The following is a 20,051-nucleotide window of genomic DNA, read 5'->3' as shown; positions in this document are numbered from 1 at the left end:
GAAGCCAATTCAATGGGCAGGAAAGATCTTTTCACTTACTGATTGGCTTTACAACTGCAGCTAGAATATGAAGGCTCTTAAACTCAAAGGAGTTTGTATTTTATCTTAGAAGCAGAAATTATAGACTATTTATTTGTTTGTGTTTCAAATACAGGGATAAGATCAGGAGCAAGGAAGAAACCTCAGGCAAGGAGATCTTGAAATGAATCGTAAATGGATAATCATCATCACAGCTATAGTTGTGATGGTTGGGATCATGGGACTGGTTACATATGAAGTAAGTGGTCTATGTTATCCACAGATACTCAGTTTGAGGTGTCAGAGGTAACCCCCACAGGACCCGAAATTCAAATCAAATGGCAACATGGGAGCCAGGTTTGCAGGCTGGCTGGTGCAGTCAGACAGGTTGACATGAAAGCCCTAAGAAGCCAGGATGCCTGGAACTTGAACCCCAGCGGGGTTTTGAACTTGGAAGTGGGACTGGGTTCTAGGGACTCTGAGCTAAACACCTGAAACTGAGAACAAATAGCACAAAGCAGAAAGAGCTTCCCACTTCCCCCCACCTCATGCCCATTTCTCCAAGCCACAAAAAAGAGAGAGAACCAGGGAAGGGCAAGAACTTTCCCTTATCACTGATTCAGTTCACAGTGACCACTCTGGTCTAAGCAGCTATTCACACAGCCATAAAGGTGGCAGAAAGAGAGAAACCAGCTCTGTCTCACCAGTTTTACAGATGCAGGCATTCCATCAAAGGAGTTTATCCTACCCACCTAGTAGGAATGCAGCAGGCTATAGTCTAGACAAACTAGGCATGCTCAAAAGCTGGTTTTACACACACACACACACACACACACACACACACACACACACATTGTGAATCATATCTTTGACACCCTCTACTATACTGGGTCTAGAAAATTCTTCTGTTCTCCCTTCTGCTCACTTACCTCTCCTCACCTGCCTCAAAATATCCCTAACTTCCTTCTAAGCACAGGTCAGGTGCCACCTCCTATACAAGATCATGCCTGATGCCTTGGTTTTTACTGCTCTTTCCCTATTGAAATTACTTTGTATCTAGACTGTGTATATTTTGTAAAAATTAATCTCTATGTAGGTGCTATCAGAATTCCATTGCTGCTAGGATAAAATACAGTCAGTATTTAAGGTTCTCCCCAGTTTGGGTCCCACATGGGTTTTCTGAGAAAGAGAGTGACATAGTCAGACATTGGTCAACAGTTTGGTCCATCCATATGATTTATTTCAAATCCAACAGGCCGTGTCATTATCTATTCCTTGTCTCTCCATCTTATCCTCAAGGATATTGTGAGAGACCTTATCAAATACCTTGTGGGAACACACGTCTGCCGTGTATCTAGAATTTCTATGAGGTATTAGTCTGTTCAGAGGGTCCATATATTTAGAGCTGGAAGGGAATAGAGGAGTCATTCAGTCTGACCCCTCCTCCCTCATTTTATATCTGAGGAAGGAGTCTTGGAAATATTAAGTGACATGCTCAAAGTCACACAGGTTTGTGGCAGAGGTGGGATTCAAGGTTCAAATTCAGGCCTGTCATTCCAATTTCAATGTCCTTTCCACTGTTCCAATCACATAAACTAGTCAAAAAATGAAATGTTAGTTTAGCCTATTGAAGTATCATGAGTCCAACCCCTTCAATAATCTTTTTTTTAGTCTGAACTTAACAAGCACCAAACAGAATTGGCATTTACACATACATAGTAGGAAAGGGAAGAAAGATTGTACTTGAACCTCTATAGGTCTCTGTTATGCATAGCTTAATTTTATTTATTTATATAAGTTCCACCTGTAGCCCTCAAAGCTTTCCTATTGTCTGTGCTTCTTTTTCTTCTCCAGAGAACATGATCTCATCATGAGACTCAGCTGCCTCCAGCGATCTGGGCAAAAGAATCCATCTCCACCCAGAGCTCATTCCTTAGTTTCCCCCTTCATAAGCTGGGCCACTCTAAATTCTAATGAAAGTCTCCAAGAAGAGACAGAGGCTTATTTCCCATGGGCAAGATCTCGCTTAGACTAGATTCTCTTTGTAAGGTTTCCTAGTTGGGTGGAATCTCACCCAAGATCAAAAGGCACATGCCCCAAAGTTTGGGCAATCTCATCTATCAGCCATGTCCTTTCAGAAACTGGCTGAATAACCTATAGGGGGTTACTTCTGAATGAAGAAATAGAAAGAGAGAACCTTAGTCTCAACTAATGGTTAGCTATTAGTATAAGAGAGAGTAATCATTTCCCTCACAATTTATCCTGTATTTATCTTCTTCTTCCTACATAATTGTTTGCATGTTGTCTCCCCCTGCAAGGTCCTCACAAGCACATAGTAGGCACTTAAATGCTTGTTGACTTGACTTCTCTGTGACTTATAGAGAATTTACTAGAATGCTAAAAGGTTAAGTGACTTGCCCAGGGTTGTATAGCTAGTATGTGTCAGACACAAGACTTGAACCCAAGTTATCCTGACTTTAGGAATGTCCTCTATGTATTCTGCAATGCTAACTCCCTCACCTGAGTGGCAGTGTAGTGTAATAGGTAGAGCACTGGACTTGGAGTCAGGAAGATCTCAGTTAAAGGACCATCTTAGACAATTACTAGCTGTGTCATCCTGAGAAAGTGACTTAACTTCTCAATGCCTCAGTTTCTTCATCTGTAAAATGAGGAGGTTGGACTCTAAAGTCCTTTCCAGCTCTAACTCTATGGCTCTATGATAACTATCTATGGAGAGATATGTAAATCAAAGTCATCCCAAAGTGTCTAATATTTGAGTCTCATTCCTTGTCATGCCCTCTATGAGTGCTTCTCAAATGCAAAGAATCTCCTGCTTTACCATATTTCTAACATCAGGGTTTGTGCTTTGGATTATCATTTGATCATCAAATCCCATTGCAAAAGCATGGAACAGATAGGTTCTAGGCTCACTCTTCCAACCCCAGCTAACATTGGCTAGTCAGGTCCCCAGAGAATAACTGACAAGAGTTTCCCTCAAGGGTTCTAGGGGTCTCAGAGAGGTTGTGGAGCCTTCTATTCCTATAGCTAATGACTCCAGCATCTTCTCCTAATATCAATCACCATTTAGTATCTCTCAATATCAATTTGGCCACTTGCTTTCTCAATATCAATTAACACGAATTAGCTCTCACAGAGGGATATTTACTGAGAAATTATAAACAAGAGCCCAGTGTAAGAATTCCAAATCCTGAGTCACACTCTCCTATATCATTTCAATCCATGGGGAGAATGGGTTCAAACTTACAGTAGTTCCCAAACATCATCTCTACTACCCCAACCTAAGGTGGGTAGTACTTCCTGGCCTTGGGAGCCTTTTATCTCAAGTCACTTCTGAGTAAGGCTTAGCCAACCCATGATTATAAGACTCAAGTCAATCCACTGCTGGGCTGGTTCAAGCAGGTCACTCCTCAGGGCTGGCTCCTCACCAGGCTTGGATGCTGTGGCTACCAGTAGACTCTGTTCTGGTTTATAATTGTTGAACTCTAATGCTTCTGCTGATCTTTCAAAGCTTACAAGATTATGACCTATTCTGTTCTGTCCCCTATGCTCCATTACCTAAGATCAGGGATGAGCAAACACGAGAGAGGAAGAAAAAGTGGTGTCACAACCATACAGCAGCCCAGGTGGAGAGTGAGACTGATGGAAGCATCAGTCAGCTCCTGCCATCTCTATTACCTCTCTCTGAATCTAGAGGGTCACTCAAAAGCTGACAAGGTAAAGAAAGCCAGATTGCCTGTGCCTTTTGTATGCACATTCAGTTCTGGCCCAGTAGCCAATTAAAAGACTTTCCATCACCATTCAGTAAGCTGACAGGAGAGTCAAAGGACACTTGTGACAGTGGAGTGCTGGTAAATGTTTAACAATCAGCTTCAGCGGGGGGGGGGGGGGGGGGGGGGGGGGGGCGGTGTACATTTGACATTCTAAGTTCAATTTGTATTAGTAATATTTTCTCTATCACTTTCTTAAGTCTAGATAATCAGCAAAACAATAAATCAGGCATCTATTTGTAGCATCTATTGATTTCCAACGTGTAAATGCTCACACTGAAAGTTTAACAATTGGATCTCACAAGCCAGTTCAAACTGGCTCCAGCACACCTCTCCCTGTGCCCTTCCATTAGCCATCACTAGAAATAGGCTCGCCAATCCTCCACACCAGTTGGGATCAGACAGAGGATACTGAGGGGACCCTCATTGGCCAGTTCTCCTTTATGCTAATTCTACAGCAAAAACAGAAAGTCAGGAAGAAGAGATTGTACTATAAATTCAGTGGATCATGTTACCTGTTTTTTTTAATAGTTTTTTTTGAATTTTATTTTATTTTCAATTGACAGAACAAAAAAAATCATTTCCATAACACAGTACTATAAAAAAAAAGATTGCACATGAAACTGCAAATCTACCATGTACAACTTGCTATTCCCTCAAAATATATAACAAAGTTATTGTGTAAATTTCTTTTTTTCTTTTTGTTTCCTTCCCTCCCACCCCCACCCTAGCAATGGCTACCATTAGACACAAATAGGTGTGTGTGCATACATATATATGTATGTATATGAAATTATTCTGTGCATATGTCAATTTATCAGTTCTTTCTCTGGATGCAGATAGTATCTTTCTTCATACATTCTTTATTTTTAATTTGTGTATTTATAATAGTCAAAACAGCTTAGTCACTCAAAGTAGTTCTTAAAACAATATTACTGCTATTGCATACAATGTTCTCTTGGTTCTGTTCACTTTACTCTTCATCATTTCGTGCAAATCTTTCCATGTCTTTCTAAGATCATTGAGCTCATCTTCTATTATAGAATAGTCGTATTCCATCACAACCATACACCAAAATGTTTAGCCATTCCCCAAATGATGAGGATCCCTGCAATTTTCAGTTGTTTGCCACCACAAAAAGAGCTGCTATAAACATCCTCTTCACATTCAAAATTATAATTAGTATTCGGGAATTTCCCTCCAGCTTTTTACTCACTATTTTCTTTCTAAGCCTCTTTTTTACCCTACCCTATTACCTTATCTTCTCTCCCTATCCTCCCACCCCACCACTTCACCCACCCTTCCCTGGTAACCTCCCTGTACCTCCCCCAATCTCAATCCATACACCTCTCCAAATGTCCCCCATTCTTTTCCCTTACACTCCCAAATCTCAATCTACAGACCATTCTGAAAGTCCCTCCTCCACCCTGTCCCCTAGTTCTCTCACCTCTCTACATGTTCAGAAGACTTCTACACCCTTCCAGATGGACACATGGTTTCCTCTTCAACCCAGAGGAGAGTAAAGTTCCAACATTACCAGCCCTCCACCCTCACTTGCTCCCTCTGTACTAGTTCTTCCTTTCATGCCCAATTTTTATAATATAATTACTCCCTTTTACCTTTTCCCAACCAATTTTTTTAGAATCACCCCATCACATACAACAGCCCCAACCCTTCTTTCAAACTAGCAAAATTGAGAATAATCCTGAATGTTACCTGCTTTTGCCCACTTTGCTTTTTTCTCATAACCTGACAAACCTTCGGAATATTATCTCCCTTCAGACTATATTTACCAGGACTTCCCCAGTACCCTTGGTTTTTCACTCTTCCAGTATAGTTCTGTTCACCCTGACCTCATTGTCTAGTAGCACAGTTAGCCCAAATAAGCCTGGAAGAGGAGGGGTGCTGTTTCTGGAGTCAATCATAGGATCACAGGCAAAGCTGGAAGGATCTCAAAAGTCAATTAATTAGACTTCCTTACAGATGAGGAAGCTGGGCATGGAGAGTGGCTCACCCAATACCAAACACAGCCAAGTTTTGACCCCGGGTGCTCTGATTCCAAACCCATTGTTCTGTTCAAAGAATCATGCTGCTCCCCAGCAACAAGAGTCCTTGGCTTTCAAGAAGCCAAAACCCAGGCAAATGAGATACCCCCTTCTCAAGTCCCTATCTCTTGCTCCTCCAAGCCATCACACCTCTGAAATATGTTTCAAATTTTGAACACACCCAAGCTGATTGGTGACTCACTATACATATAACACAATGCTTTTTTCACTTTTGGTGGCCAAATAAAATGGTTCATGCATATAAGGGGCAGTGAGGCATGTGTGTATGTGTAGGTACATGTGAGCAAATGTGTATACAAACACACTTGCAGACTTATTTTTTTAATTATTAGAACTATTAAGAGTTAAAATCCTTGTTGTAACTGAACTTTTCTTTTTCTACTCAGAAAAAAGTTGGATTTAAGAAAACTGACAAGAGAAAATTTGGATTTAAGGTCATTGACATGACCTTTGAAACCAAGGCTTTTGATGACCAGTATATTGGATGTGATGAGAGGATGATGATGGAGGCAGAAAAGCTCTTGGCTGCAGAAAGACAAAAAGACACTCAGTTAAACGATGTGTGGAAGAAAGCAGAGAAGAAATGGGAGAAATTGTCTCTGAATTCCAATGAGAAACACATTGAAAAGCTTTTTGAAATTGCTGTCATTGCTTACACTGATGCTAAGATTACATTTTACAGTAGATTTAATACCATGGTCAGAACCTGCTGTGCCTCCAAAAATGACTACATGGAAAATTTCCATTTCAAAGCTTTCCATTTTTATTTGACACAAGCCATCCAGCTTCTTGGAGGAGAATGTTTTACTGTTTACAGGGGCATAACTCAGAAAGTCTATCCCGATCAGACAAGAGAAATGCGCTTTGGTCAATTTACCTCGTCATCTAAGAACATAAAGGTGGCCAGAGATTATGCAAAGAACTCAGGGACTGTCTTCACCTTAACCTCTTGCCTTGGGGCTTCCATTCAACATTTACTATACAATGAATCAGAAGAGGAAGTCTTGATCCCACCATATCAGGTCTTCAGTATTTCTGCTTTTAAACACAGTGACTCTGGCCTCAGCACTGTCCACCCAGAGATACCTGTAGTAACTTTAATTGTGCATTCTTGGGAGGTGAGTGGGGGAGGGAGTGGCGGGGAGACGGGGAGGAGGTCTGACAAAGGGTATGAGCAGTGTGGGCTCTGCAGAGTCCAGGCTGGAGGTCACAGTGAGTAGGCTGACATTAAAGGGATACATTAAATGGAGAAAATTACTAGCTTGTTTAAGATGTATATAAGCCCACGTCTGAGATGTCCACATAGGTTGTTTAAACATATTGACCTCTGGCTCTTGGTTGGGGTGGGTGCAGGAAATGAATTGGTATGATATGAGGTCTGGAACAACCTCTTAGGAAAGGACAGCCTAGGGCAATGCCAGCACCAACCAGCTGTTGAGGAGTAGGAAACAGGGCAGGAAGGGAGAGGAAGGTGCTATGAATAGCATGAGGTTGGGTGTTTTTTTCTCCAATCTCCAAAAGCAATGCTGGGTTAGAATTAAACCTGTCTCCCCCTCTGAATATTGTTGGTCTATGAGGGGTGTAACAGATTCAAAATGAAAGTGGCATTGCTCTCCCTTTGCTTACACTTTCCAGTTTAGGCTCCATCCTCCAGATGTTAGGTAACCAAAAAACATTCACAAATAGCAGATGAAAACTAAATCCACTTTTCCAAGCAAAATAGCAGGCAGAAGTTAGAAATTAGAGAAGGTATACAGATGATAACACGCCAGAGCATACACGAAAGTGAATAAACCCTTTAGATGTGAACAAGATGAGATCTCAGCTCAACCAAGAGAAAAGCTTCAATCTTACTCCAGGGAAAGTTTCTTTCTTTATTTTCCTTAAATTTTATTTTTATTTTCACTTCGAAATCCTCTCCCTCCCTTCACACCTCCTCTACCCATTGAAAAGGCAAGAGACCAAGAAAATGTTTCTGAAGTGTCTATGGAGGCAAGCTAGGAATCAGGGACATGTTAAGGATTTGGCTTCCCCTACATGTCTGCAGCATCCAAAATCATTATCCTCTCTCTCTCTCTCTCTCTCTCTCTCTCTCTCTCTCTCTCTCTCTCTCTCTCTCCTTCTCTCCTTCTCTCTCTCTGTTTTTGTATTTGTGTCTGACTCTGCTGACCTGGGAGCTGGAAACTCACAAGTCCACATTCTGCATCTGATATCTACTAGCTCTGTGACCACAGGCAAAGCTAACCTCTCCAAGCCTCAGTTTTCTCATTTGGAAAAGGGGGAAAATATCCTGATTAGGACTCAGGTCTTTTTGACTCCAAGTCCAGCATTCTAACCTCTATGCCAAACTGCCTTTTGAGATCTATGAATAAAATAGAGACCACTGGATTTGGAGTTAGATGACCTGAATTCCAGTTGTGACTATGCTATTACCACTATGTCTTGGGTGAATCACTTCTCCCTGACACTGGACCTCAGTATCCTCATTTGTAGATAGATAGATAGATAGATAGATAGATAGATAGATAGATAGATAGATAGATAGACAGATAGATAGATTGATAGATAAATGAATAAATGAATACATAAATGAATGAATCAATGAATGGATGGATGGATGGATGGATGGATGGATGGTTGGATGGATGGAGAGAGAGATAAGTGAATGAATGAATGGATAGATAGATAGATAGATAAAGGATGGGGGGCATTAGATTCAGGTTCCACCCAGCTCTAAATAGAAATCTCTGAGCCTTTGATTCTAGGATTTTCAGGGTTTAGAGTCTACCCTTGATCCTTTCTGGAGACCCCTTTTATGGTAATTAGATCATGAGCTGTAATAAATGGAAGATACATGTCCAGTTATGTTGAGTGGGAACAAAGTTCTGGACTGGGATGGGACTGGGATATTTGGGGATCTGAGGCTGGAGTACAGAGACAATTCCAAAGTTAGAGGTCAGAAGGCAGGAAGAGGAGGTTCAGGCTGTCTGCTTCTAGCCTGTTTAATTAGATCATTCCCAAAGCTGTGGTGAGGTCTGCTGTCAGAACTGGGCTAAGCTTAGGGATGCCAGTCTTAAAGTCTAATACTAAGAATTGATTTTGTTTGTCTCTGTTTTAGGAGAGAAAAAAGACAACTGTCCTTCCAACTCTGGTAAGGAATTTCTCCATACCTCCTTATCCCCTATCAGAGCCCCCACCCAATGGTCCTACAATGACTATCTTCTCTCACTTCATATTGGGTGGTTTTAGAGATCTGGTCCCTCCTAGGGTATCTGATGAGACCACATATAATCCATCCCAGGACAGAGGAAGTTTTATTGAGACTACAGATCTTATGAACCATTTCTCAGCCCCAAATGTCCTCAATCTGTGGATTCCATAGAGGAAGAGGGAGGGGAAAGAAGTGAGGTTCCCAGCCTCCTGAAAGATGATTTTCTGATCTTCCAGTAATGATAGAAATTGGATTAAGGAAAGGCTCCCACAATGAACTCACTGCTCTTCCTTCTTCTTTCTTTCATAGCTCCTGGTAATATCCTAGCATGGCCTGGATACCTAACTCCCCTACCATTGTTTGGTCTTCTCATCCTGCTCCTCCAAGAATGGTTCTACCTCTAGACTGGGTCTAACTGTACCTCAGGCTCACATAGGATTTCCTCAGCACTGCGGGCTGTACCACTGACTAATTATGAGGCAGATTTAGAAAAGGCATTGGTCTGGATTTAGTCCATGGGTTCTTAACCTTCTTTATGTCCTGAACTGCTTTGGCAGTATGGTAAGATCTATGAATCTCTTCTCAGAATAATATCTTTAAAAGCATTAGATCCACAGGAATTCAAAGGAAACTAATTATATTGAAATATAATTATATCAAAAAATAAAAAAATTCATGGACTTCAGGTCAAGAATTCCTGGTTTTAGGTACACTTTCCACATACCACTAGTGTCCCCATGATAATGCAAAGATGATTTTTTAACATGGAAATACGAAATTTTGAAATTGAAAGAATAAACAATGGCTCTCTCACTATTAACTAGCTCTCCTCTTGGTGCACCAGACATACCATTTCCTGAGCTGGACTCCCCAACAGCAGTAGGCCTGCCCTGATACTAGGTGATGGTTTGGGAGGTACCATCTGTACTCTCAGCAAGCTCTTTGAAAAATGATCAATACTTTTATGTCTTAGTCTCTAACTCTTGAAACACTTGCCACATAGAACACCCATGGATCGACCAATCAATAGACATTTATTAAGCACCTGCTATATGTGCCAGGCACTGATCTAAGCACAGGACTAACTACACATGCACCAGTGTGCCCTTCACTTGGATTGGAATTGAAACCTAGAGGTATGAACTAATTCCCTTAAAATTGTAACTGCAAGTTATGTGACTGTTACCCAGTCCCATTTAGATTTGCTGATGTTGTTTATCCTTCTCAGAATAGCCCCAAAGAACTCACTCACTCAGTATGTAGTGAATGGAATTGACTAAGAGGGAATTAGGAGTGAAATGTATCAGAATTCAAAGAACAAAGGAGCTGAGTAAGCCATCACTACCACCAGAAGAATCTGAATTGAGCCCTTATTTTGAGAAGGATTTAACTGACTATTATATGTGTCACCATGACACAAAAAATGGTCAAGAGCTCCAGCTCTAGAATCTAATGTAATTTCATCTTTCTTTACTTGCTATTTTTATAATATACATAATGTTGTAATACATTCCTATAACATAGAAATGCCACTGCCTTCATTAAGGTCTTGAGAGCTTCCTCTTGTATTATGACGGCAGAGTTTATAATTTCAAAGAGGATCATATATATGTCTGAAAGGTTCGGAACCACCGGATATAAGTAATTCTCAAAGTAAGAGGCAGAAGAATCAAAGCATATATTTAGGCTCCACAGTAACCAACCCACAAACCAGCAACCCCATTTTGATATTTTGATCAAAAGCTTCCAGGCCCAATAAGTCCGCCTCACAAGAGTAACCAGGAGGCCACAGAGAAGCATGATGGTATAAAGCAAAATCATATACATGCTTCCCCTCTATGGTAAAAAGATTACCCACTGGCCTCAAGTCCTTGTTCAGCACTCCTCAATCCTCACATAGGTCAGCTCTGCTACTGGCAGCTCCTGCTTCAGCTTCGGCTGTGGCTGTAGCTGTAGCAGCCTCTGGCTCCAATGGAAGCTGTTTTTAACCATCCAGCTTCTGCAGGGGTGTAAGGTATGCTGGGGAAAGCACAGGTTCTTTTGATCTGCTTAAGCAAGGGAAGCAAGGTGAAGGGGCTGACAAGCTTACTCCAATCCAACATACAAACAGCATTCAGTTAGTTCAGGGGAAAAAGCCAAACTATTCAAGGGCACTTGTTGACTAAGTGCTAAGGAGCCCATTTTTGGTTACCAACACACCTCTCCAGATGGATATAATAGCCTCCTGATTCTTCTCCCTACTTCAAAATTCTCCCTTCCCACTCATATAAAATGATGTAGAGAGAAGTGAAGAAGTCCAGACATACAGTTTATATAATAATAACTCTACAAAGAAAAACAACTTGAGAATTCTGATCTATGCAATGACCAACTATAATGACTCTCCCCTATTAGACTGTGAGCTCCTTGAGAGCAGAGACTGTATTTTGCCCTTGTTTATATCCCCAGCACTTAGCACAGTATAGTATCTGGCACATAGTAGACTCTGTTGTTGTTCAGTTGTGTCCACCTATCTCAACCAAGAAACCCCAAATGGGGTTATAAAGAAAATGTGTCAAAAACAAGAAGACTTAGGTAAGTGGTTTACTTTTAGACATTGTTTGTGTCCTTTGATTAATAAAGTTTGATTGCAGACGTTATGAAGTCTAAGTCTAATTTGGAATTCCATCCACTAGTTAGCATAAACAGCAGTAAATTGTCTGTAAACATGCACCCCACCAGAAATAAAAGACCACAAACCACAGCCAGCTGTGCCACAAGTGAAACTAAAAAGATGCTTTACTAAGAAACTACAAATGTCAATGCATTCTCACTCAAGCTGGAACCAAGCAAGACAGCAGAGTCTACACCGGATCATCTCTCAAAAACAGGTACATTACAGACAACGTGGATCTTCTCCTAAGAATAGGTTGGTGCTTGGGAAGGCAGGAGAGTGGGAATTTTCACGAACTGTCTACTTTTCTTAACATCACCTTCCTTTCAGTCTCCTGGGCTTGAATGCTCAGAGTCAGCTTTCAGTCTTCATTCTGCTTCCTTGCTGGAGCCTCTGCCTCCTACCTAGCTCTCTAGTTCCCATCCAGAGGGCCCTGGGCTCATTATGGGTGAGAATTCCCCATATCTAGTCTGACCTAGACCCACCATGTGACTATCTGATCATCTTCATGCTGTGTACCCCCTTTTCACTCTCCCACCCCACTTTCCGCTTTCAGCACTAGGGATATATCAACACCAAAATTCTCAAAATAGACTTAGCAATCCATTGCCCATGTGCCTCTATTCACTATCCCTATGACTCCCCAGACAAAAATACCATTACTTGACCACCCCTTGCCTATCTATGTTGTCTTCTTCTATTAGAATATAAACTCCTGGAGAGCAGGAGCTATTTGGCTTTTTTATTTGTATCCTCAGGCACCATGCCTAGAACACAGTAAACTCTTAATAAATTTTTTTTCATTTATTCATTGACTTGTAATGCCTTTCTCTCTTCCCTTCCTTCTTCTTTCTTTCTTTCTTTCTTTCTTCCCTCCCTCTTTCCTTCTCTCTCTCTCTCTCTCTCTCTTGCTCTCTCTCTCTTGCTCTCTCTCTCTCTCTTGCTCTCTCTTCTTTTTCCCCATAATATTGAATCAGGTGCCACATACAATCAATTCTGCTTCCTCAACATGTCTCCCATCAATTTCCTCCTTTCCATTTTCATAGCCTCCATTCTAGCTCAGCCATTTATCTAAAACCCTCCAAATCTTGGCTTCCCCCTGTTTTCTAGTATTATTTTCTATTATTAACCATATGAACTTACTAGATGTTCTCTCAACTGGTCATTCCATCTCTTATCTCTCTTCATTTACTCAGACCATCCCTCATGACTGGAAAGTTTTCTCTGCACCTCTCAAATTCCTTATCTTCATTTAAGGCTCAACTCTGATGAGACCCTTCCTCTTCTGTGATCCCACCCTCAAGCTCCTGACCTCCTAAATTACTATTTACTTGCCTGGTTATATATTGTATCCACTAGTAGGCTATCCTTGAGGGCTTGTTCATACAAGCCTTCTTGTGTTTCTCTGAATCCTTCCTATTAGCTGTTGCTTTTTTATTTTTTATGGTCCACATCTGTGGTTTCATCCATGTGGGGAAAGCCCATTGGAAAAACTCAGTCCACCAGACAGTGATTGTCTGAAATTTCTATTCTTCGTGGGTTGCCACAGGCATTGAGAAGTTCAGTGACTTGCCCCTTGTCACATTACCACTGTATCAGAGGCAGAACTAAAACCCAGTTCTTGACTCCAAGGCTTGCCCTTTGTCCCCTACGTTTTTGTGCCCCAACATAGAAGTTCCTGACCTTTATTGTGTAATGGGCCCCCTTAGGCAGTTTGGTGGAGCCTATGGGCTACTGTTCTCAAAATAAGGTTTTTAACAGCATAGGGCACATGGGATTACAAAGGAACCCAATTATATTGATATATTCAGCCTGTAGACAAGAAGATTGCTATCACATGGAATCTAGCGGCAGGTCTAATAACTTCAGTAATTTCAAAGCAGTGATTACCATAAATGGTGTTTTGACATATCTGAAATAACTGGAATGTGATATTGAAATATCTGATTTTGATAAGTGACAATGTCAGAGGTACTAAGGATACTGCTGTAGTTTGGTGCCAACAATCAGAAATGATGGAAATGCTAAATTTCAGTTAGATATTAGTGAAAATAAAGATGAAATCCTTTTCCCCATCCAAGTTCAATGACCTCCTAAAAGGAAAAGTCCATAGACCCCAGGTGAAGAACCCCTACTCCAAGGGCATTCTTTTAAAGTAATATAGTACCCCATTACATCTGTATACCGTGATTTGTTAATCTATTCCTCAATCACAGGCAATATAATGTACCTTGCACGTTGCAGGCCCTTTAAAAATGCTTGTTGAATATTGAATAAAAGAATACATGTTCTTTCTTTACTCTATCAATGATTCTCCTATGAGTTGTAGCTCATCAAAGAAAAACTCTTACTTCTTCCTCTATCCAGCCCAGCTAATCAAACATAAAATATTTAATGATTGCCTACTATGTGCCAGGCACTATGATAGAGGCTGAGAATACAAAGACAAAAAAGTAGGGACTTATATTCTATTGGAGGAAACAACATGTTTACATACAAGTTCCATGTTTTTTCTTTGCTGTTTATAAGCCCATGAATGTAATTCAGACCTGGGATTTTGCATTGATAGGACAAGGAGGCAATGAATTTGAGGGTAGAAGACAGCGTAGAGTTGAACTGATTAACTATAGGATCAATATTGGGAAGTGAGGAAAGTGAAGTTAGACAGGAGTGGTGACCTATTGGAGAGCACTAGAGGGTAGATGAACTAGGGGGTCTGAAGTTCACAGTGAGGACAAAGTATAGGTTTAGAAGAAGTGAGATCTAGGGAGAATGATAGCAAATAGAATTTCAGAATGGCTCATCATGGAAGTGGAATACTGTTGGGTGATGGTGAGATCAAGACTGTGACTATCCCTGCATGTGACTGAGAAGGAATAAAGGTGTGGGTCACAGGAGTTGAGATGAATGAACTGGATGGCCAGGGTGTTGGGGGAAACATCACCATTGATGTTGAAACCCACTAGTATAAAGTAAAGGGTTGAGGTACAAAGGAAGACTGTAAGAAAGATACTGAAGTCCTTGAGAAAGGAGGGAGAATGACCTTGTGGTTCATACAGAACATAAAAGAAGAGCTAGATTAGATAATATCCCATGAATAGAATGGCCCACAAAGGAGAGGAGGTTGCTGAATGAGTGACAGCAGAAGAAGGAGAAGGAATATACCTATTCTTCCTGCTGGTCAAGTATGCTGGGCAATAGGAGAGAGTGGAGAGGATGATCAGGGATGCAGTGTCTCCTGGGAGTGACCCAGGCCTCCAAGAGTTCCAGAAGAGAGAAGCAGAACAGGAAGAGGTCCAAGTTGAAGCAAACTTTGTTAATGATAGAAAAGGATTCAAAAAACAATATGGAAAGAGTTAACAGAGCCAAATTGTAACTTAAGAAAGGAAGGGCTGAGGTGGAGGGAGATGAGAAAATAAGATGTGGTTTGCAGAGTAGGGCTAGAAGGATAAGGGTTTGGCTTACACCTAGGTATAAGATGTTCTGCATCAATAGGTTTTGAAAAGTAAGAGGAGGAAGTTTGCTTACCATGGAGGATATAGTACCTTTTCACTGGGGTTCTCACTCTCAAGAGTCCTTCTAGTGCCAGGGGACAGAATCGATTCTCTTCTAAGTCTTAGGGAAGAAGGGAGACTGAACCTGGTGTTCATATCTCTTGCTGTAGATGACTTCCTGGTGGCAAGAGGACTGCTACCTGAATCTTTCTTCCTTGGTTTAGTCCTTGAGAAAAAGGCTATGTATTCGTAGTCTCTGTCCTAGTGATGAGAGCCCAAATGCCTGGGATTTAATACTAGAGGTATCTGTAGGTCAGATCCTAGACTGGGACCAGGAGGTAAGAGGTGACGTAAGTCAAGTGATAAGTGATGCTTAGGTCTTGGGCTGTGTCTAGTCCAACAACAAAGGCCCAGGGGCCAATAAGATGTTAAGAGAGAACTGAGTATTGTGTTGATACAATGAGGCTGGGCAGGGTAGCAGAAGACCCCAGGGAGGAGGATAAAGGAAACTCTCTCCTTACCAGACAACATCTCCTCCATTTTTACTGATGATGAACAAGCTTACTTGCCTCTATGGGCAGCTAGGTGGGGCCTATGCAGGGCCTGGAATCAGGAAGACTCATCTTCCAGGGTTCAAATCTGGCCTCAGACACTTACTAGCTGGGTGACCCTGGGCAAGTCACTTAACCTTGTTTACCTCAGTTTCTTCATCTGTAAAATGAGCTGGAGAAAGAAATGGCAAATCACTCCAGTATGCTTGCCAAGAAAACCCCAAATGGGGTCATGAAGAGACAGACATGACTGAAAAATGATAAAAATGATTCAGCAATAAAAACCTGCCCATAATCTCAAAGATGAAGTCCCTGGCTTATACTTGAAGAGTCTTGCCCTAATGGAGGTTCAGGTTTCTTTGTGTAGAACTCCCCCATTCCTCCCTTCCCCATATCTTTGTTTGAGGGGCCTCCTTCTGAAGAACTCTATTCCACAAAACATTCATTCATGAAGCATGATTATGGTTAAAAAATAAAGGGCGGGATAGAGTAGAGAGGAATCCTCTGGGTCCAGAGTCAAAGAGGCCAAGCTAAAATTAGGCATGGCCATTCAGCACAGGCACATTCTTGGATCATACATATCATCACTCTGAAGTTCAGACACCCTGCCCCTTGTTCTAGGAGTCCCTGGGGATACAAAGTCCTATCTTCTGAGGGTCTGAAAAAGTATGTCAAATGCCCAGAGAAGACAAGTACCCAAAGTGCCCACTTTTCCTTGATGGAACCTTTTGCAAGGATCCAGGTGCAAACCTCCACACCGGAGGGAAACATTCTGGGACTCCCCCAGAGTTTACCCTCTCCAAAGGTAGAGCTTTATTTCTTTCCTCCACACTCCATTCCCCAAATATATTCTGCCGGCTCTCCCAATGACTATCAGAACAGGTGAGAAATCTAAAAGACAATAACCCCCTCTTCCTCTGTCCAGATTTGGCAAGCATGTGCCTTTGTATCCCTCTATCCCTACCCCCAATCTCCTCCTCTCCTCATCTCTCCCTTTGACAGATCTCTACCCTACCCCCTTCCCACATAGAAAGGGAGATAGTTGTTCCAGATGATCCAGCAATTTAGTGAGATCCACACTCTCAAAATCACTTTCCACCTCTAAGATAATTGACATTTTCACTTCATTATTCTCTTGTTAATCCTTAGATGAGGGGAAAATTCTAAGAGGAATTGCTTTGTTGCTGGATTTTGAGTCAAATACCTTGAGTTCTTATCCAACATTTTTAAATTCACCCACAAATGTTCTTTGTTTTCTTAACAGTAAGTTAAGAGCTTGATGGTATCCTAATAAAGCTGCCCCCTTTTGGGCCCCACTGAACAGCAGGCATGCCCTTATTTAACCACACAATCTTGCTTTAACCACACCCCAAGCTCCCAGACTCATAACAGCCACTTCCTCACCTACCCAATGCTCCCCACCTTATGCAATATCCTAACTTCTTCATATAAGCCTCCCTGCTCACTAGAACAACGGGTGTGTCCGCAAACTCATATTTCCCACAGAAACAGTGGGTGTGTTCATGTGATGGGATTGCAACCACTGCCTCTAGCTAGCCACTGACCCCAGACCCACTCCTCATATTTCTCACAGAAACAGCAGGTGTGTCCATGCACTCAACCACAACCACACCCATGAATCTAGTCTCAGAGAGGACCACAATACTCAGCCAATCAGAAAGCAGGACCACCAGGATGCTGGAGCAGGATGCCAACCCCAAAACAATAGAAGGGATTTTTCCTAAGTAGGCACCTGTGCAGTAATAGCATAAGCTGTCTTTAGGTGAACTCATGACATAGAGAGGCTTATTATGATATCATTATCATACATACATATTCCCCCAATGGGTTTTTCTGTATGCATTGTGGGTAATTGCATGTGCAGTTCCACCGAGGCTGGGACTCCTCCCCTATTACCTAATCCCTTAACAAACACCTCCTGACTTTTTAATTTTCATAATTTGTTACGTAATTGCATCTTTACCCTACAAAAATCGCTCTTACTTTCTCCGAAGTTGCTGGATTCTCCTGTAACCTAGCCTGCTTCATGAGAGGCATCAGTCTCAAAAGGTGCCTATACTTGGGTTACAGGTGGTCTGACTCTGAATTCTTTGAAATGGTTCTACCATAACACATCATGAAATCGTAACAAGCACTAATAAACAAATTCTTTCTTGAGGATTCTTATTCTCATCTTTATTTCTTCTTTTAGTCATTCAACTAGTATTTATTAAACACCTACTATGTGCCAGACACTTGCTTAGCCCTAGGCAAAGAAAGGCCCTGCTTTCAAAGAGCTCATAGTCTAAAGGGACAGACATCATCCAAATGACTATGTACAAGCAGGATATATACCGGATAAACTACATAATATCAATACTACCAATAGGGATAGTATCAAAAGGAAGAGATTAAGATTCAGGAGGACTGAGAAAGACTTCTTGCAGAAGGTGGGAAGCAGAGATGAGAAAGGAGCGCATTCCAGGCCTGGGGCACGGCAAGTGCAAAAGCTCTAAGTCTGGAGATGGAGGGTCATGTGTGACGAGCAATAAGGAGGCCAGTGTCACCGGATCACAGAGCATATGAAAGGGAATAAGATACAAAAAGCCTGGAAAGGTAGAAAGAGGTCAAGTTATGAGGGGCTTTGGAAGCCAAGTTGAGGATTTTAGATTTGATCCTTGAGGTAATAAGGAAGCATCGAAATTCGTCTGAACCACTCCAAATGAAGAGTCTTGCCATTGTTCCATTAGAATTTCTGGGCCTCCTGCTGTCATTACTGCAACAGCTTGTTTTTATTCTCTTGTTCTATTTGATCCAAATCCTGCTATTTTGAGATGCTATGGGGCAGAGGGGCATGCTCAGCTTAGACACAGTCTCACTTCATTATTTTTCTCTAAGTCCCCCTAGTGCTTTCTACTTCCCTTTTCTTTTAAGAGTGCCTTGGCCTCATTTGGGGTATGGTTCTCTGTATATGATTCCTTTTGGAATATGGACCCTGAAGAACTAGGATGATGAAGGTGATTCCCTTCTTATGTATCTGTTTGTGGTCAGATGAGCTGGGGATTTGGAAAATAAGATGCCAAAGAATATTTGATTCAAACCCTCCTCAAAGTAACTTTGCCTGGTGAGAGTAGGGCTCCCAGGATCCATGAAAGTGGTTCTCCAGCTTGTAGCTCTCTGTCTCTCACTCTGAGGAAAGTTGACCCTAATAGTTGACCTCAGCAGTTCCTTTCAATGAGTGAATAATATAGATAGAAACCACTCTTCCTCTCTAATAATCAGAGACCACCAAGGGCTAGATCATCCTTCTGTAAGAAGCTCTAGCTGGGAAAGGAACTGGGGAGGTGGAGCAGTAAGCATCCTAGCATATCCAGGATGACCTGCTAGCGTAGGCTCTTAGTTCTGCTTTTCTAGGAAAGACTGCTCAAAAAGGGGTTAACTGCTAATTTTAATTACATTCACTAGATCAGGGGAAAAGTCAGCACCCTGAACATCAGAGAAAATAGTAGCAGAGAAATTAGCATAAAGACCAACAGACAGGGCTCTAACTGACTGATCAAAGCAATATTGCTGTATACTTTACATACACCACTGGATTGAGAGAGCCTTCACATCTGAGCAGTCAGGGAGTCTGAACATATGGCTACTTGGTCTCTACCAGGGAATCACAAGGTCCTTCTCATGAATGAACCCCTAAAGCAAAATCTCACCTCAGAATATATATACACTTTTGGCTAATAGGCTCAGAGCCAGAAGGCATCACAACCCTCAGAGATTCAGTGACTAATTAGCTTAGTATCAAAAGGTGTGAAAACCTTCCTATAACCAAGCCTCCCCTAAGCAAGCTCCTTCTTAGACAAGTCCCTCCTACAAAGGGAAGGGAAGATATTATATGTGCAGGGAAGATATTATATCCTATTAACATTGCAGAAGGGCAGGGTCAGAGGAATAAAATATAATCAGGCAAATATTTTTGTAGTGATAATAGTATGAGATTGAGAGGGTCTCCTAAGGCGGTGACCATGGCATTAGAGAAGATGAAAGTATTACGTGAACTTGTGGATGGAACCTAAATAGGATTTGATGGTGAATAGCGGAAGAAGAATCAAAGTTAGCTCTAGATTTCGGAGTCTAGAAACTCAGGGGACTGGCACTGTCTAACTGGAATCAAAAGGGGAGTGAGTCCAAGGAAAACTCTGTAATGGTCTCTGAATTAGAATTCAGAAGATAGGAGTTCTAGTGCTAGCTTTGCACCAATTAGTTTAGTGTC

At 41.6% G+C, this 20,051-nt stretch overlaps 1 pseudogene; it reads left to right on the top strand.

Moving 5' to 3' along the window:
- The first annotated feature begins 202 nt into the window (after positions 1-202).
- Positions 203-13,347, top strand: LOC118836664 (annotated as a pseudogene).
- Positions 13,348-20,051: the final 6,704 nt, after the last annotated feature.

This window comes from Trichosurus vulpecula, chromosome 2 (assembly GCF_011100635.1).
Source record: "Trichosurus vulpecula isolate mTriVul1 chromosome 2, mTriVul1.pri, whole genome shotgun sequence".
In the NCBI taxonomy this organism is placed as follows: Eukaryota; Metazoa; Chordata; class Mammalia; order Diprotodontia; family Phalangeridae; genus Trichosurus; species Trichosurus vulpecula.
This window is presented reverse-complemented; position numbering and strand designations above follow the sequence as displayed.